Source organism: Micromesistius poutassou, assembly GCF_964030765.1.
Source record: "Micromesistius poutassou genome assembly, contig: SCAFFOLD_2418, whole genome shotgun sequence".
NCBI lineage: Eukaryota > Metazoa > Chordata > Actinopteri > Gadiformes > Gadidae > Micromesistius > Micromesistius poutassou.
This window is the reverse complement of record NW_028179491.1, coordinates 27,685-44,602: the sequence shown is the minus strand read 5'-3', so window position 1 is coordinate 44,602 and position 16,918 is coordinate 27,685. Positions and strand designations below refer to the sequence as shown.

At 39.9% G+C, this 16,918-nt stretch overlaps 2 long non-coding RNA genes across 2 annotated transcripts; both read right to left on the bottom strand.

The window, feature by feature from the left end:
• Positions 1–12,017: 12,017 nt before the first annotated feature.
• LOC311372789 lies at positions 12,018–12,668 on the bottom strand. The gene is made up of 4 exons (XR_014642068.1): positions 12,589–12,668; positions 12,386–12,479; positions 12,224–12,291; positions 12,018–12,095 (listed from the first exon to the last, which is right to left on the bottom strand). It is a non-coding gene; the product is annotated as an uncharacterized lncRNA (long non-coding RNA).
• Positions 12,669–15,071: 2,403 nt separating this feature from the next.
• Positions 15,072–16,419, bottom strand: LOC311372790. The gene is made up of 3 exons (XR_014642069.1): positions 15,784–16,419; positions 15,487–15,632; positions 15,072–15,408 (listed from the first exon to the last, which is right to left on the bottom strand). It is a non-coding gene; the product is annotated as an uncharacterized lncRNA (long non-coding RNA).
• Between the last annotated feature and the right edge of the window lie 499 nt (positions 16,420–16,918).

Here is a 16,918-nt window from a genome sequence, read left to right as displayed (position 1 = left end):
ACAATGGATGTCAGCAACATCCTAGATGTAAATGAACATGGAATCCCTTCATGGTCATACATGGTTATGTAAAAACAATCAGCAGGACACCACAGGGAATCGAACCCCATCCCAGTAAACCAGGAGTACCATTACTAGTGTCTTTTTGCTTTTTGATAATACATGAAAGGTAAAGCAAAAACTGCATCAGCAATAGCATTTAAGTGTTTACAATTCTAAATATGCCATAGTTGCATTTCTTTTGGGATATTTAATATAGATTACTTTAATGTCTGCAGTTATTAATAACTGTTGTATAATATAAATAATTATCAATTCTTTTTTTAAGTTACAAATGCTGTAGCCAATGCAGAAACGAAACCCTTTGATATTTAACATGCAATACAACAAAATATATAATTCATAAAACATCATTTCATTTACATTTACATAATTAATAAAACATATATACATTATATATAAACATTCATAAAACACAATGGATGACAGCAACATGACACTATTCCACACACTCCATCTCTAAAACACCACGCCTCGCCACAACTTCAACAACTATAGAAAAACTGCTCTCACTATACACAAAGGAATGTACAATAACCACATCTTACACTATAACAACTCAATTTCCTGCACCAAAAAACACCACTACTCCAGCTTAATCACTGCCAATCAATACAACTCCAAGTCACTTTTCTCCCTACTCCACAATACCACCAAACCCCAGGACTCTCTCCCCTCACCTCTATACAACCTCCTCATCAACAACATCCACCATACCCTTGGATCAATGCCTCACCTCAGCACCTCCACCGACCTTACACCACCTACACTCATTCTTCTCCATCCATCTCCCCACTATCTCAGAAAACATAGGGCTTATTACAGACATTATTATTTCATGATTTGATTCACATTAAGATAATTCATAGTTTCATGATTTTACATTACAATAATTCATAAAGCATGATTTCATTATTTTATTTTCATTAAGATAATTCATAAGCCATAATTTCTTTTTTTTAATTCATATTAACGTAATTCACGAGCCATAATTTTTTTTAAATCCACATTAAAGTAATTCACAAGCCATAATTTTCGTATTTTATTCCCGTTAACGTAATTCATAAGCCATAATTTCTGTATTTTATTCGCAGTAACGTAATTCATTAGCCATAATTTTATTCCCATTAATGTAATTCATAAGCCATAATTTCATTCATTTATTCGCATTAACGTAATTCATAAGCCATAATTTCATTCGCATTAAAGTCATTCATAAACCATAATTTTCATATTTTATTCCCATTAATGTAATTCATAAGCCATAATTTCCGTATTTTATTCACATTAACGTAATTCATGAGCCATAATTTCCGTATTTTATTCACATTAATGTAATTCATAAGACATAATTTCATTAATTAATTTGCATTAAAGTAATTAATAAACCATAATTTCATTAATTTAATCGCATTAAAGTAATTCATAAGCCATAATTTCAATATTTTATTCGCATTAACATAATTCATGAGCCATAATTTCCGTATTTTATTCGCATTAACATAATTCGTAAGCCATAATTTCATTATTTTATTCGCATTAACGTAATTCATAAGCCATAATTTCATTATTTTATTCGCATTAACGTAATTCATAAGCCATAATTTCATTATTTTATTCGCATTTAAGTATTTCACAAGACATAATTTCCGTATTTTATTCGCATTAACGTAATTCATAAGCCATAATTTCATTATTTTATTCGCATTAAAGTAATTAATAAGCAATAATTTCCGTTTTTTATTCGCATTAACATAATTAAGACATAATTTCCGTATTTTATTCGCATTAACGTAATTCATAAGCCATAATTTCATTATTTTATTCGCATTAAAGTAATTAATAAGCAATAATTTCCGTTTTTTATTCGCATTAACATAATTAATAAGCCATGATTTCATTATTTTATTCGCATTAACGTAATTCATAAGCCATAATTTCATTATTTTATTTGCATTAACGTAATTCATAAGCCATAATTTCATTCGCATTTAAGTATTTCACAAGACATAATTTCCGTATTTTATTCGCAGTAACGTAATTCATTAGCCATAATTTCATTATTTTATTAGCATTAAAGTAATTAATAAGCCATAATTTCCGTTTTTTATTCACATTTACATAATTAATAAGCCATGATTAAATTATTTTATTCGCATTAACGTAATTCATAAGCAATAATTTCATTATTCTATTCGCATTAACGTAATTCATAAGCCATAATTTCATTATTTTATTCGCATTAAAGTAATTAATAAGCAATAATTTCCGTTTTTTATTCGCATTTACGTAATTCATAAGCCATAATTTCATTATTTAATCTCATTAACGTAGTTCATAAGCCATAATTTCATTATTTTATTCGCACTAACGCAATTCATAAGCCATAATTTCCGTATTTTATTCGCATTTATGTAATTCATAATTTCATTTTTTCATTCGCATTTCATAAGCCATAAATAAATAAATGAATAAATTCATACAAATAAATAAATAAATTCATACAAATAAATAAATAAATTCATACAAATAAATAAATAAATTCATACAAATAAATACATTCATACAAATAAATAAATTCATACAAATAAATACATTCATACAAATAAATACATTCATACAAATAAATAAATTCATACAAATAAATTAATTAATTAATCCTTATTTCATTCACATTAACAGTTATTCAAGTAGTCCCTGCTCTAAACGCCTAGACGTAAATGAACATAGAATCCCTTCATGGTCACTGAAATATGTCGGCACGACAACAGCCTGTACATCATAATGTGATGTTTTCACATACACATGATCAATTAATGTGCCTTTTTCAGTTGTAGCTTGTTTGACCATTTGGATGAATCCTTTATCGATCATGAATTTGCAGACAGTTGATGATTTCAAAATGTCGTCATTGAAATCTCCCATGACAGCAATTGTGGTACTTTGGTGATTTAGCCAATCAAGTACTTTGTCAAGGTTTTCTTTGAACAATGTCATGGTATATGATGGTGGGCGATAAATAACTGCCATTAATATATCCTGTGTAGTGCAGTGGTAAACCAAACATTCTAAATTTACAGTTGGTACCTGGATAATACTGTACGCCAAATTGTCTGCACTATACATGCCAACTCCACCATGTTGTTGGTCTTGAATTTCTTTGAATAAGGAGTTGCTGCTATCGTACGACAGACTCCTTGGATGGTTGTGAAAAGCATAACCATCCAGTCGTACAGTTTCCAATGAGGAAGCTGCCGGCAACCATGTTTCAGTAACAGCAATACAGTTAAGCTGCAGATGCTGTGTACACAAAGCCAAATCTGTCACATGTCGAGTCAAACTTTGCACATTCATCAAAAACACATTAAATGGTGGTGTAGTGAAATTACTACCTGGAATATTAGTGACCAAGAAGGGAGGCATGGTTGCAATTGCATCCTGAATTGTGTCTTTGCAATATATTGCTTTCTCGTTAAAGTCCTGAATAACTAAACCCGAATAATCTCTAACGCGACTTAGAGCCACATATGCTTGACCAGCTGCAAAGATTTTCTTTAGCGAAACTACCGCTTTATCTACAGTAAGTCCTTGTACTTTATGGACTGTACAAGCCCAGGCAAGCCTTATTGGAAATTGCCGGCGCGATCCACCGTGTTTGGTAACTCTTTCCTCTTCTGCTTCAATGCCTGTGGAAAGCATTTCAACAGCAGAGGAAAATGAAGAGCAATTCCTCCTTTTGGTTCCAATTTGATGATCATCAAACTTTACGTAAATGGTCTTTGGGAACCTATCATCATTAGGTGGATAAACGATGTGTGTGACTATTCCACACACACCATTCACTAAACCGTCATCGCAATCCAGATTTTTCAGCAGCATGACACGAGCACCCACTCCCAAAAGCAGGGTCTCTTGCAGACATGTACTGTATGATAGGGTATGATGTCCTTCCCTCAGCTCAAGCTTGCCTGTTTTCTTGCTAGTTACAAAATCTTTTGCTTCGATCGTGACATATGCGGGACAACTCTTGAATAACTGTTGAATGTTATGCTCATTTACTTGCCGGTTCGTTGGGAAAATGTGTAAAGCTGAGCTCACTTCACCAGTTTCACAACGCCTTAATAATTTAATGTCCGAAGACAGCATGGGGGTCCCTTTCACACGACATCTAACCCTGTTCAACAAATCTGCAAAAACACCATCTTTTTGACGGACAACAGTTTTCAGTTCCACTACCTGAAAATGAGTCCACAAAACGACACTAACATCCTCTGAATACAACGCTTTCCCTTTCACTGGAGGCAATTGATAAAAATCCCCAACTGCAATTATGCTAACGTTTCCAAACGGGGAATAGTCACCAGACTGTTTAATTTGTCTTAAACGTCCATGGACGTAGGCCAATAGGTTATGATCAACCATGGAAATTTCGTCGATTATCAAAATCTGCAAGCTACTATATTTAGCACGCAAAGAATTGAGCTTCGCCTCACCCAGTGGAATGTAAGGCAACCGCACATCTTTACCAATGCTAAATGAACTGTGAATAGTACCTGCGTGTAAATTGTGTGCAGCTATCCCCGTAGGAGCGGTTAGCAAAACGCAAACATCGTCCGGATTGCGACAACCTCGTGACAACAACCTCATTGCCTCGTACTGCACAGCTCTTATTAAGTGGCTTTTACCGGTCCCTGCACCACCTGTGACAAAAACCTGCAACGCTGCTACCTTATCTCCATTTACCTTACTCAAACACCACTGCCTAATCCGGTAAAAGACAGAGAGCTGGGTCTCATTAAGAGATCTAATCAACGCCAAGCCATCACTCCTGCACAGTACATTCTGTCTCTTCTCCAAATCACCAACTTGTCTGCTATTAACCGCTAAATCCGGAATAAATTCTACAGGCCCATCTGAAGCTTCTTCAGTCTCCCTACGCTCTTCCAAACACTCTAAACGCTCCTGCTCTTGCTCCGGGCAGAGCTCACCCCAGGCATCCTCTAAAACCACATCACTGTCTACCGAATTCCGTATGTCATCTAACTCCTCAGCATTAATTTCAAACCCCCTGCGATTCAAATCCACTATCGACTTCACTGAATACAACAATCCATCACTCAATCTAACATGACCACGACTATGAAACTCTTCAAATGTTTCAAAACCTGCTGGCCTCAGGTGCACATCCAAACGAAAGGCTAAAAACAACTGCATAACACTCTGGTAAAACAATTCTGGATTCTTTGTTTCTGAAAAGCGCGCATAACGAATAACTGCAGGTTCGGAATGCGTTCTTTTCAGAATGAATCCACAATTGTTTTCCAGTTCTATCCTGTTGGGAGACCGCTCCGATTTACTCAATATGCGGTACTCCGAGGCAAATGTCGCCATACACATGTCATCAAACAAACTACCTCTTGGCCTATTCCTATACCTATCCACAAGACTAGTCATCCACATGTCCTCTGTGCTAAGGTCATTGGATGATGCCTTCCGTTTTAACACTGATAAAGGCAAACTCATTCTAACACTACTCTCCCCAACTGGAACAAATACAACCTTCCTCGAACACTCCCTCAAATGCATTCCTGTCAACCTATACACAGACTCTTGGGCACACACATCTCTATTATGCAAATACACACTTCCTAACTTTTTAAGGGCATCCTTAGCACTACTATTCCTATCCTTAGCAGATTCCCTCTGCGCATTCCCTAACAACAATCCTATCTCACGCTCCGCCTTGGAAATATAAGAAATAATGTACACTACACACGCATACGCGTCTACCACAAACTGGATATCAATATTCGCATTCCAACATTTTAAGACCGGTTTGCTATATTGATTGATCCAAACCTCACTAGTTTCCCTGCTCAAAACAACACTCGTCTTCCTAGCACAAATACCATACGCCAACTCAAACACCCTTTGGTCTACCTGTAAATGATCAAACAACTGCTCTACACTGTCAAAACTGAGATTGTCATCTGAAAGGGCCTCTTTTATTTTGGTTATAGTGCGCACTGCCATTTTTTTTTGTTCCAATTTAGTCCGTTTCCTAATTTGACATGCACATTCTGACAATGTCAGTGCCCCGTCTTCTTGACATGTGCATGTTTTGTCCTCCTCCTCCTCAATAGGCGGGCGAGATATAAAAGTTCTCGCAGACGGAGGCTTAGGGAAATTAAAACGACAAACAGTTCCATTTTTCTTACATGTTTTTGAATGCCGTTTGGAATGCTTTTGCACGGATGAAACTATGTCCAATAGTGTCTCATCCTGTGCGGGTAATTCACATGTTACATAATTATCTATAAATTGAATTACCTCTTCATCTGTATTTCTATCAATTATTGGTGCGTTTTCGATCCAAAACAGGCAGTGAACATGTGGTGAACCACGCTGCTGGAATTCAACCCTATAGAAGTAATCCTTAATTTTCCCAATAGGGTTAGACGGAGACATCAAAACCTCTTTCAGAAAACAATGCCACCTAAAATCAAACATCCTCGCCGCAGTAACCGGATTACGCCTCAAAAGCTCACACCTATCTGCCCACTCCAGCTCTTCGGCCGTCTCCGTCCTACCTTCCTGCTTCAAAATGCTAGTCAAAAGATTCTTCCACCGCATGTCGGCAGAAGAAAAAGAACAAAACCACGTCGGGATACCCAGCTGACGGACACAAGCTAACAAATCACGCTGCACGCCCTGCCAAAATGATGGGGTACCTCTAATAGGTTTAAGGAAACGATACCCATCGTCAAAATGCAACAACTGCTTCAACTGTTCCTCATCATTCAATACACTAGTGCTAATCTTTCTAAATTGCCCTCCTTTCCCCTTCCGCAATGCTATTGAGACATTTGACACTACTTGCTGAACCTCAGACATGTACTGAGCAAAAAATATGTAATCTACATTTTGTGCAAACCTACCATCTGCATGTAAAATCCGATTATTAAAATAACGGCACAAAGTTAGGCGGTCAGGTCTGCCGTCATGGTATGTCGCAGATCCTGTAGGAAACAACACCGGGAAACATTTTGCTTCATTTGAATGATCAGACAACAACTTGACAGGATTGTTTCCCTCTGCTGGAGCCAAATTTAATATGTTATCTAAATATTGATCAAGGGCTTCTTGACCAATGTCAACAGGCATAAGACAAGTGTCTTGAAACATACAATGCTGTTGTCTGTCATGCAGAAGCTCATCTTCCTCGGCAGCATTGTTTCCATTACCATGTACTGCTATGTCATCTACTGCCACACTCTCTTGTTGTCTACAAAAGTCATTTATCCACACTTCATTGAATTCTATATCCTTATAATGTGCATTATTCCGTTTAAGATACTGCAAAGCCTGCTTGATGCGCATACTATCAACATACTGGTACTCATAATGCCCTTTGTATGTGAGCTTTCGCTTCAATTTAACGGGTAACAAAGACCCAGCCATGTCAGAACGTGGTAGCAAATTGCTCGTCTGCACAATATTAGCAGGAACACACGTCACAGGCCCATGGACGCCATTTTGCCCACCTTTAGGCAATGCTAGTATCTTCATAAACGGAATATGCAGTGCGATTAAATGTTGCTCTAAATTATTCAGGCATGCCAATTCTGGGGGAATGTGACACATCTCCAAATTATTTAGAGCACACTCTGGTGGCATTTGACCTGTAGTAATTTTATGGTGACAGCTAGAACAAATCCACAACTTTGCCCTAGCTGTATCTAACCACTGACAAGGCAACACACAATCTGCACTACATTTATGCAAATATGCTTCACTAATACATTTTCCTGCAATTTCAGTTATTTTTTCACTTTTACTATAATCCTTGATGCTACAAGGTGAAACTTGATTCCTAAACAACTTTCTAAAACACACACAGCAGACGAAATCCGGGCCATCATTTACTTTAGCCAAAAACTGCTGCATAACTAAATCAAAATCATTCAATGTTGCTTTTATATGTTGCCTTCTCAATTTATTATCTGCAATAGCACGCTGCCTATGCTTACAATTTCCATGATATTTACTACTACTCTTAGATATCACATTCTGCCTATGAGACTTATTTTTACGATATTTACTTTTACTAATTTCCTTTAATGTGTCCCTGTGAGTCTTATTTTTACGGTATTTACTTTTACTCATTTCTTTTTTTGTGTCCCTGTGAGACTGATTTTTACAATATTTACTTTTACTATATTTCTTTAATGTGTCCCTATGAGTCTTATTTTTAAGATATTTAGTTTTACTCATTTCTCTCAATTTTACCCTGTACCAATTTTTTCCCTGATAATTAATTTTCATCTTTTCTAGAAATTTTTGCCTGTTTCCCTGATATTTTACTCTTTGTTGTGAATATTTTTTATTTAACAAATGCTTAGACGGAGATGTAATACACGGTTTTATTAAATTTTGTTCAATAATGTCTACTTTAGTTTCTAAAATTGAGGATGCGACCGAAGTTAAATTGTCTGCACAAGCCCTATGTTTTCTGAGATTGTAACTAGACCCACCCCCTTTGCAATACCCATAGCAACACTGCATGTTTGGCTTCTGAACACAAACAACATTCTCATAATGATTACCGTTACAATTTTCTAAGTAAATTCCCTGATCTGACAACAACTCCAACTTACAACTATATTCAAGCCAGCGACCACCACAGTAAGTAAAAATACTAACTCCCAACATATCTGCTGCTGCTTGAATCTCCACTTCAGTGGCCCAACTACCAACATACGCCATTTTTGAGACTGTGAGATATTCCTCCATTGAACTATACTCACTTCTCAAAACACCACCATTAGCCTTCAAATGCCTAACTACAGCTAGTCTAATTTTCCTATGATTCTTTTGTGTACCACACACAGACTGACTAACTGCTCTAAAGAAACAATTACCATCCCCGACTATTTTCCCATTATTACAAGGAGCACCCAATGGACCAACTTGTGTAGAAACTAGATCTGCCTCCTCTGAGTCAACATTTAACTGATTGCACAGAGTTTCTACAACTTCCCCAGAAAGCGGCTTAAACTGGAGGCCTTTACTCAAAACATCACCTACAAAAACAACATCCGAATCATCATCACCCTTCCTAAACTTCTTTGATGAACACCCACTCGGTGAAGCTTTACGCTTTACACTCGAGCTAACCGTTGGTTCTACTTTTAAACTGGATCTCTGGACAACACTAACACTAGCTATCTCAAACGGTTTGGGTGGTTTTAATCCTGTCGCTAACTTGCAGATGTGCTCAAAAACATCATCTAGGCACCTGAAATACATTACAACACTCTTCCCTTCCCCGTCCACCATCCCATCTGCACTGCGCGCATGCGAATCTACAATAGCAAAACGTCCACCTTGACTTATGACTGCACATGTACTACCACCTAATGTAAGAAAACACGTCTGATACTTTACCAACATCTTTAACAAACCAGATCTGAGACTGATGACAAAACCACAATCAATCAGCTCACCTGCCACCACATCAACATGGCCACAAACATGTTCCCCATATTCAAAGTCGAAAGCGTGTCCATCGATAACAGAGTGTAGGGGCAAATCAGGAACACTAAGCAGTGGCGAATCATCGCTGGTGACATTGCTGTCCCTCAACCGATTGTAAAGTTGATCCCCCAAAAAAACCACCTTGTCGAGATTGTCTGTCTGCCACGAAAACACGCCATCAATGGAGTGTTTTGCTATGGCTACCAAACTGATAGCCATACACTGAACGCCAGCGTGGCGAAACCGACAATCTCCCTGATGGAAAGATCCCCTGACAGAACTCGATTTACTCGGTGAACTGCCACCCTCAACTACGGTTGTGACATCAACATCTACGAGCAATGTCGCACTGTCAATGTCTGAATCTACCCCCACAGACAGGCTGCTAATGGCATACCACTCTGCACCCAAAGACTTCTTAAGACTTTGAATATGTAACATCAGGTCGGCCAGGCACGTGTTAAAAACTGCTACAGACCTACCAATACCACATGGAAAACCAGATACGTCACAACTACTACAATCAACTACAACAAAGTAACCATTGTGCGCAATGACAACACTCACCGCACCGTGCAGGTTCAAGAGACACAATCCATCAGTCAACAAAGGTTCCTGTAGCTTTTCGAAGAACACAGAGTCGTCTGAGCCGAAACCTCTGTAGACTGATGGACCAATGGCTACTTTCCACTTTCTGCCAAAAACACTGTGCTGTTTCAAGAACTCGCACAGATCACTATCAAAGCCACTATCCCTACTTGATGTACCTACAGAACTAGCCAACTTCTCACCTTCTAAACAAACACTATCGACATCTCGCACACCCCATGTACAAACAGGGGCAATGACATGTTTAAGTGCGGCGACAACACTGCACGCAATTGACACGTCAGTCGTTGTCGCCGACACTTTCCCACTACCACCACCTCTAACTACACTACCAGACACAACAGCCTGTGGCTTTCGCTCGTCACACCTGCAAGAGGGAGGGTTAGCGTCAATCTTACTTTGGATGAATCTTCTGCTGACCTCCTCCCCCTCCGGCACCGTCACAGCACTCGGAGTCGCGTCCCCCTAAAAATAATTAAGAAAATACATTAACAAAAGTGTCATTATCGCATTTGAGAGAACTTGCTAATCATATACAATAATTTGGAACAATTTGTTTGATCTGATTTAGAATAGTGTACCAACCTCCTCCGCAGCAGTGGTAGGTGATGGCTCCTCCCACACGGCCGCAGCCACAGCACTAGCAGTCGAATCCCCCTAAAGAAAATACATGAACAAAAGTGTCATTATTGCATTTCAGAGAACTTGCTAGTCATAGCAATAATTTGCTATGTGTATTACACAATATGTACATGCACATAGAATTAAACTGATTAAGGATAAAGCGTACTAACCTCCTCCTCTGCAACCACGTCCACAACGATGCCACGTGTCAGCCTGGGAGACACCCCAACGCTGGGTGCCGCCTTGACCTGTTTACACGAAACAAAACCATGTATTTTCTTAATTGTTTTCAATACTTGCCAAAGTACTAAACAAGTAAAGCAAAGAAACTATTGCATTATCGGTGCCTACCATTTGTACTGCGCAATTCAGTGATTACATTAATGAAATAAAGACAAACCTGGCACAATGCAGGTCTCCTCTTGCAGGCCACACGTTTCGGACGTCGCTCCACCACACACCGTGTCTGATTAAAGAAAATCAAACACACTTTTAGAACATATAAAAGGAGTGTTTTAAGGGAGACAATACAGTTTTAAAAGACCTCAATCAAAACGTCACATTTTCAACTTACCTTTGTGTGTTGTGGAACGGCTGGGCAGTCAGGGCTCGAAAGATGAGCTGGAACCACGGCGTCCATCGCAGCCAACATGGCGGTGCTGAAGTGGACAGGATTGAGTGGGATGAAACAATCCTTCAGCACGATGGCACGTCCGTCCTCCTGTGAAATAAACACAGAAACAGAATATTAGTCACAATTGCTATTGAGTAAATCAATGTGCACAGATATACAATCGATATACATATGTTAACAATTAACGTTACAATATATACTACAAACCTGATGCCGAACCACACGTCTCTTTGAGGGCCTGAAGAGCTGATCCGCAGATTGGATCCTCTGCAATGACAAATAACAATTATTTGATTAAAATGAATGCATGGTGAACATTTTTGAATTTCAACCATCAACTATTTAGCAAATATGAGTGGGAAGTACTGTATGCCAATATTACCTTCTTGCCGTTCACCACTTCCATCCAGACATCGCAGGGGGGAGAAGAGGGAGAATCCCTCACAATCACCCTTGGAGGGGTGATTGGACCCGGCGATGCTGGTCGCGCCTGTGCCGGTGCTGGCACAGGCACGGGAACATCCGGCGCCTTTGGTGCTGGCGCCGGCTCTGGCACGTCCAGTTGCGTGTAGGCAGCATGCCACAGCAACTCGGCAAAAATGCCCATGCCAGCCTCGTCGCTCAAGTGAACCTGAAAAGGATAGAATAATACACTCACTAACAATAACATCAACTTTCAATAAATAATACTATCAAGTCAACTACAAATGAGTGTAAATCATCAATCAACCTTCTTTGCACACAGTATATGCTACTTACACTATCCCTGACCCAGAGATTCAGGTCGCTGAAGGGGAAGTGTTCGAACGTCGAGTAGTACGCCATACCTAAGAAATGATAAATATATATAAATCATTCATGTACTTACATATATCAACAAATAAAGTAAGCATGTAACATAAACATCTGTTTGAAACATACCCATGGACTTGGCCACAGAACGAAACTCCCGGCTCATGTGCTCCTGCAGCTCTGGAGCGACACTCAGGCGTGGAACGAAATCCACGACAAAAACCTTGAAAGACAATGACATTCCATTTAAACACATGTACGCTGTACTGCAACACGTCATTAATGCATTTTAAGAACTGAACAAAATACACACAATCAACTAAATTACTTACATTCTGCCAACGCTGACTTGCACTAATCAAGAGCTTCCCAAACTCTTGACCAGCCAATTCATGAGTAGTGCTGGTGGTCAGGTTGTTACCGGGGGCCAGGATGCAGACTGCATCGGGTGTCCGGGGTAGCATAGCGTGGACCAGCTCCGTCCTAAGATGAGACGCGCTGGCCCCAGGGGTCGTCATGATCCCAAAGGAAAGCCTTCCCTTGGAAATCCCGACCGTTCCATCGGCAAAGGGGCGCAGATGGGAATCCCCTATGATAAGAACAAACTGAAAGATAGAAAAACCTATTTAGAAATCATGTTTTTCAATTAAAAAAAAAAAAAAAATAATAAAAAATTATAAAAAAAAAAAAAATTATTAACACATTCTTAAACAATCAATCACCTTCTTATCAGCCGAATGCGCAGGAACGAAGAGCTTGTGTGTCTTGCCTGACACAGACACCGGGTACTGGGTCACACGACGGCGTGTCCCTGTACCACGGCCTATTCACAGAAAGAAGTATATTAGTATTTATAAAACGGATGGCTTAAATCAAGCAATCTGATTGGTTCCCAACTGTTGTATATTGAGCATATACACACAGCTATGACACCCGTTTGGTTCACAGAGTTCAGTATCACTCCGCGCCTAACTTGAACTGTTGTTTATTTATATATAAAAGCAATAGAATAGTTCACTGAAGCCTAAAAACATGTTGATTGCTGGAGAGGGTCGAAATGTTGTAAAGCAATAGGCACACGGTGAGTGAACTGCTCGATAGTATTGAGTATTTGGTGTAAAATACACATACTGTACCCCTGAAATCTCCAATAAAGACGTTATAATACAGTATCAAAATAGGCTCCCAGTATTCTTACAGTGTACATGGAGTGAGTAGTGGTGTAAAATAACATGTTTCTGTAGTGGGAGCATCGCTTGATAGAGGCAGTCGGTCAACAGATTAAATACGCTACCAAACACATAAGGTAGCACTTTTTGATAGGGTAGCATGATTCTATAGATTCTGATACTGTATTATAACGTCTTTATTGGAGAGTTAAGGGGTACAGTATGTATATTTTACATAAATACTACACCGCGGATCAATAGCGTCGTCATGCGCATGCGCAGAACCACTAGGTAGCAAAATCACCAGAGTGAAGGGGGTCGCCGTCCCTCCGCTGCGCGGCGGGATGGACAACGCCCCTTAACTGTGGTATAATGACCGTATACCACAGCCTGGCGTGATCTATTGCTTAAATATAGTATATACTATATTAGTAATAATATTACTCATCTAGATTACACAAATATTGACCTCATTTACAATTTCAAAAGCTTCACTGTGCACATAGAACTTGATGACAATGGAAAAAACCCAACTCCCTACTTACGTGCAACAAACTCGGGACGGTCAAACGACAGTTCCACGTCGACGGGACGTAGGGCTGCCTCTCTCCTCTTGGCCGCCTGAGAGAGACGGTACGACTTGCCGCGAGGCATCTAAAGACATATAAACAGAATATGCGATAATACGATTAGAAAAAGCGAATGAAACCTGTAATGAAACATACTTGCATCTTAACTACCACACGTTTAAATGGAATGATAAATGAAGTATGAGAAATAAACTCACCGTCGTTCCAAGGAGGATCAAGCGTCCAAGTAAATCGATAGATAGATCGACGGATAGATAGATAGAGAATAGATAGATAGATAGATAGAATAGATGGATAGAATAGATAGATAGAATACTACTAGTAGTACTAATAGTAGTGATAGTATACCTGAAAAGGTATTAAACTATCAAGCACACTCTCTCGATTGAAATATCTCTGTGTAGAAATATTTCGCACAATCGCTCTAAACCTTGCAATAAAACACAGCTCCGAAGCTCTGAGTCTCAAAGAAGGCGACAACTGCCGTTCGGACAATCCTTTTATAGCCTACCTGGCGTCACACACATTTGAATCACAACAGCCAATCGCAGCACAACATCAGCCAATCACGACACAGGGATTCAAATAAGCCAATCACAAAACTGTCAACAAGCTCTTGATTTCGCGCTGTCCACCATCTTGTGTATGCTGCTCCGCGACTCGTAGTACTTCCGCTCTGAGACGGTGGCCGCATTTGTAGTCAGGATGGTTTATATCGTTAATCTTAGTATTGTTTAGCATCTAATTTTGGTTTTTGGTCTGTCTGTTTTATAATGGTGTCTTGTTAGCCCTTGTGGGCTGGGCATGCTGATGCATGACACAATAATAATAAAAAATACTAAACTAAACTAAACTCTAGCGTCAGTGGAACATAATACGTCAATGCCACCTCCATCTTGGGGCGGCCTAACCACCCACCTGAATGAATGAATGTCGGTCTTCTGTCCCCATCGACGTCTATCTATGATATCTAGTCAGTATACATATATGAGCCAATGCGACGTCTACTCTTTAGAATGTCTATGATAGCTGTTTAGCAAATCACACACTATAAATATGATAGAGAAGCAGAAACAGGGCGAGTAAAATCAGCTATTTTAATATGTTGAAGAAACAATTAACATATGATTAGGCTATATATAAATACACACATAGCCTACATAATATATATATTCTGGCAACTCCGATAGTCGGCGGGGGGGTTCTCAAATCACACGCACAAACAGGGTTGCAGTGCAACCGTTTTTATTTCATGCAACTCACAAAAAAAGGAGAATCATAAAGCAACACAGGTTATTCCCCAGCGGGCCAAACAACAAGGGAAAGCGTCTCCGAATCGGGTCCGTCCGGGAGGGTGGCGTGGCTCTCGCTCCCGGCTTCCCCCCGCTCAGCGCTGTGGGAGAAAAGTTCCAGCGTCAGTGCGCTATGTGGATATCGGTGCCTTACCCCGACTGTCTTCCACTCGACTTACTCCTCGTCTCCAACGTGCCCGGTCCTTAAAACCCCTCTGCCGTCTTGCTCCCCCAGGTGATCCCAATGTCCCCGATTGCCCTGGTTTGCTGGATGAGCCCTCCATGGCACGTAGCCTATCTCCCGGAGCCGCTCGGGGTGCTGGCGCTGTTCGTCCACGCCAGACAGCGCGGGGTTGCCACAATATATATATATATATATTATATATTATATATTATATAAATATAACTTGTGAAACACACACACAAGCAAGTCCGGTTGTCACACTGAGTCCGACAGCTGAAGTGTACTGACTCACGTGTTGCTTGTTGCTGTCGTGCGGTGAACGGGGGGCGTTCAAAGACCGTCGGAAAGTTGAATTAGTAAACAATAGCCGTACCGACACTTTCGGGTGGCAGAACGCGAGTGGCTACCACTGACCTGAAGCCAACCAGCCGGCTGTAAACATAGACACATAGTCAAAAAACGAAGAACATAGTGTGACGTCATGGTGAATCGTCGACTCACCTGTTGCTCTGTTGTCGTGCGGTAAACGGGGGACGTTCAAGGACCGTCGGAAAGTTGAATTGTTTTCAAACAGCCTAGTAACGCCACTGATACACAATACATACACACAATACACAGCTGCACAGTGCTCCGAGATCTTGTTAGGGACTGAGGCAAAACTGGAATTACATCAATTCGCGAAAATTTTTAAAAATGCGCTTCTTTAAAAGTGTGCTTCTTTAAAACTGCAATTCTTTAAAGCTGTGCTTCATTAAAACTGCGCGCAGTGATGAACGGGACCTCGTACTCCGACATCTTGTTAGGGACTGAGGCAAAACTGGAATTACATCAATTCGCGAAAATTTTTAAAAATGTGCTTTTTTTAAAAGTGTGCTTCTTTAAAAGTGTGCTTCTTTAAAAATGTGCTTCTTTAAAAGTGTGCTTCTTTAAAAGTGTGCTTGTTTAAAAGTGTGCTTCTTTAAAAGTGTGCTTCTTTAAAACTACAATTCTTTAAAGCTGTGCTTCATTAAAACTGCACGCAGTGATGAACGGGACCTCGTACCGGCTTGCGGCCGCGTCACGTGCCGTCGTAACATGTGCACACTTGTCAGCGCACATGTTACAACGGCACGTGACGCGGCCGCAAGCCGGTGCGAGGTCCCGTTCATCACTGTGCGCAGCCAGAGGCTCAAAATCACTCAGCAAAGACCGTAATAGTTATGAATATGAAATTCACAGGACACGTGTAAACTGGTGCCTTTAGCTCACATACCAAAATTCGTATTTGTCATGTTTGTAGCGGCCCCTACAGGAACTTTAAAAAGCAGCCCCTGCGCCACGTTTCACCAATATGTATGAAAATCGGTGGGCAGGTATAACGTGGCAATACCTACAGAAAAGCCCATGCCCCAAAACCCACCGGAAGTCGACTAATTGCATTTGTATTT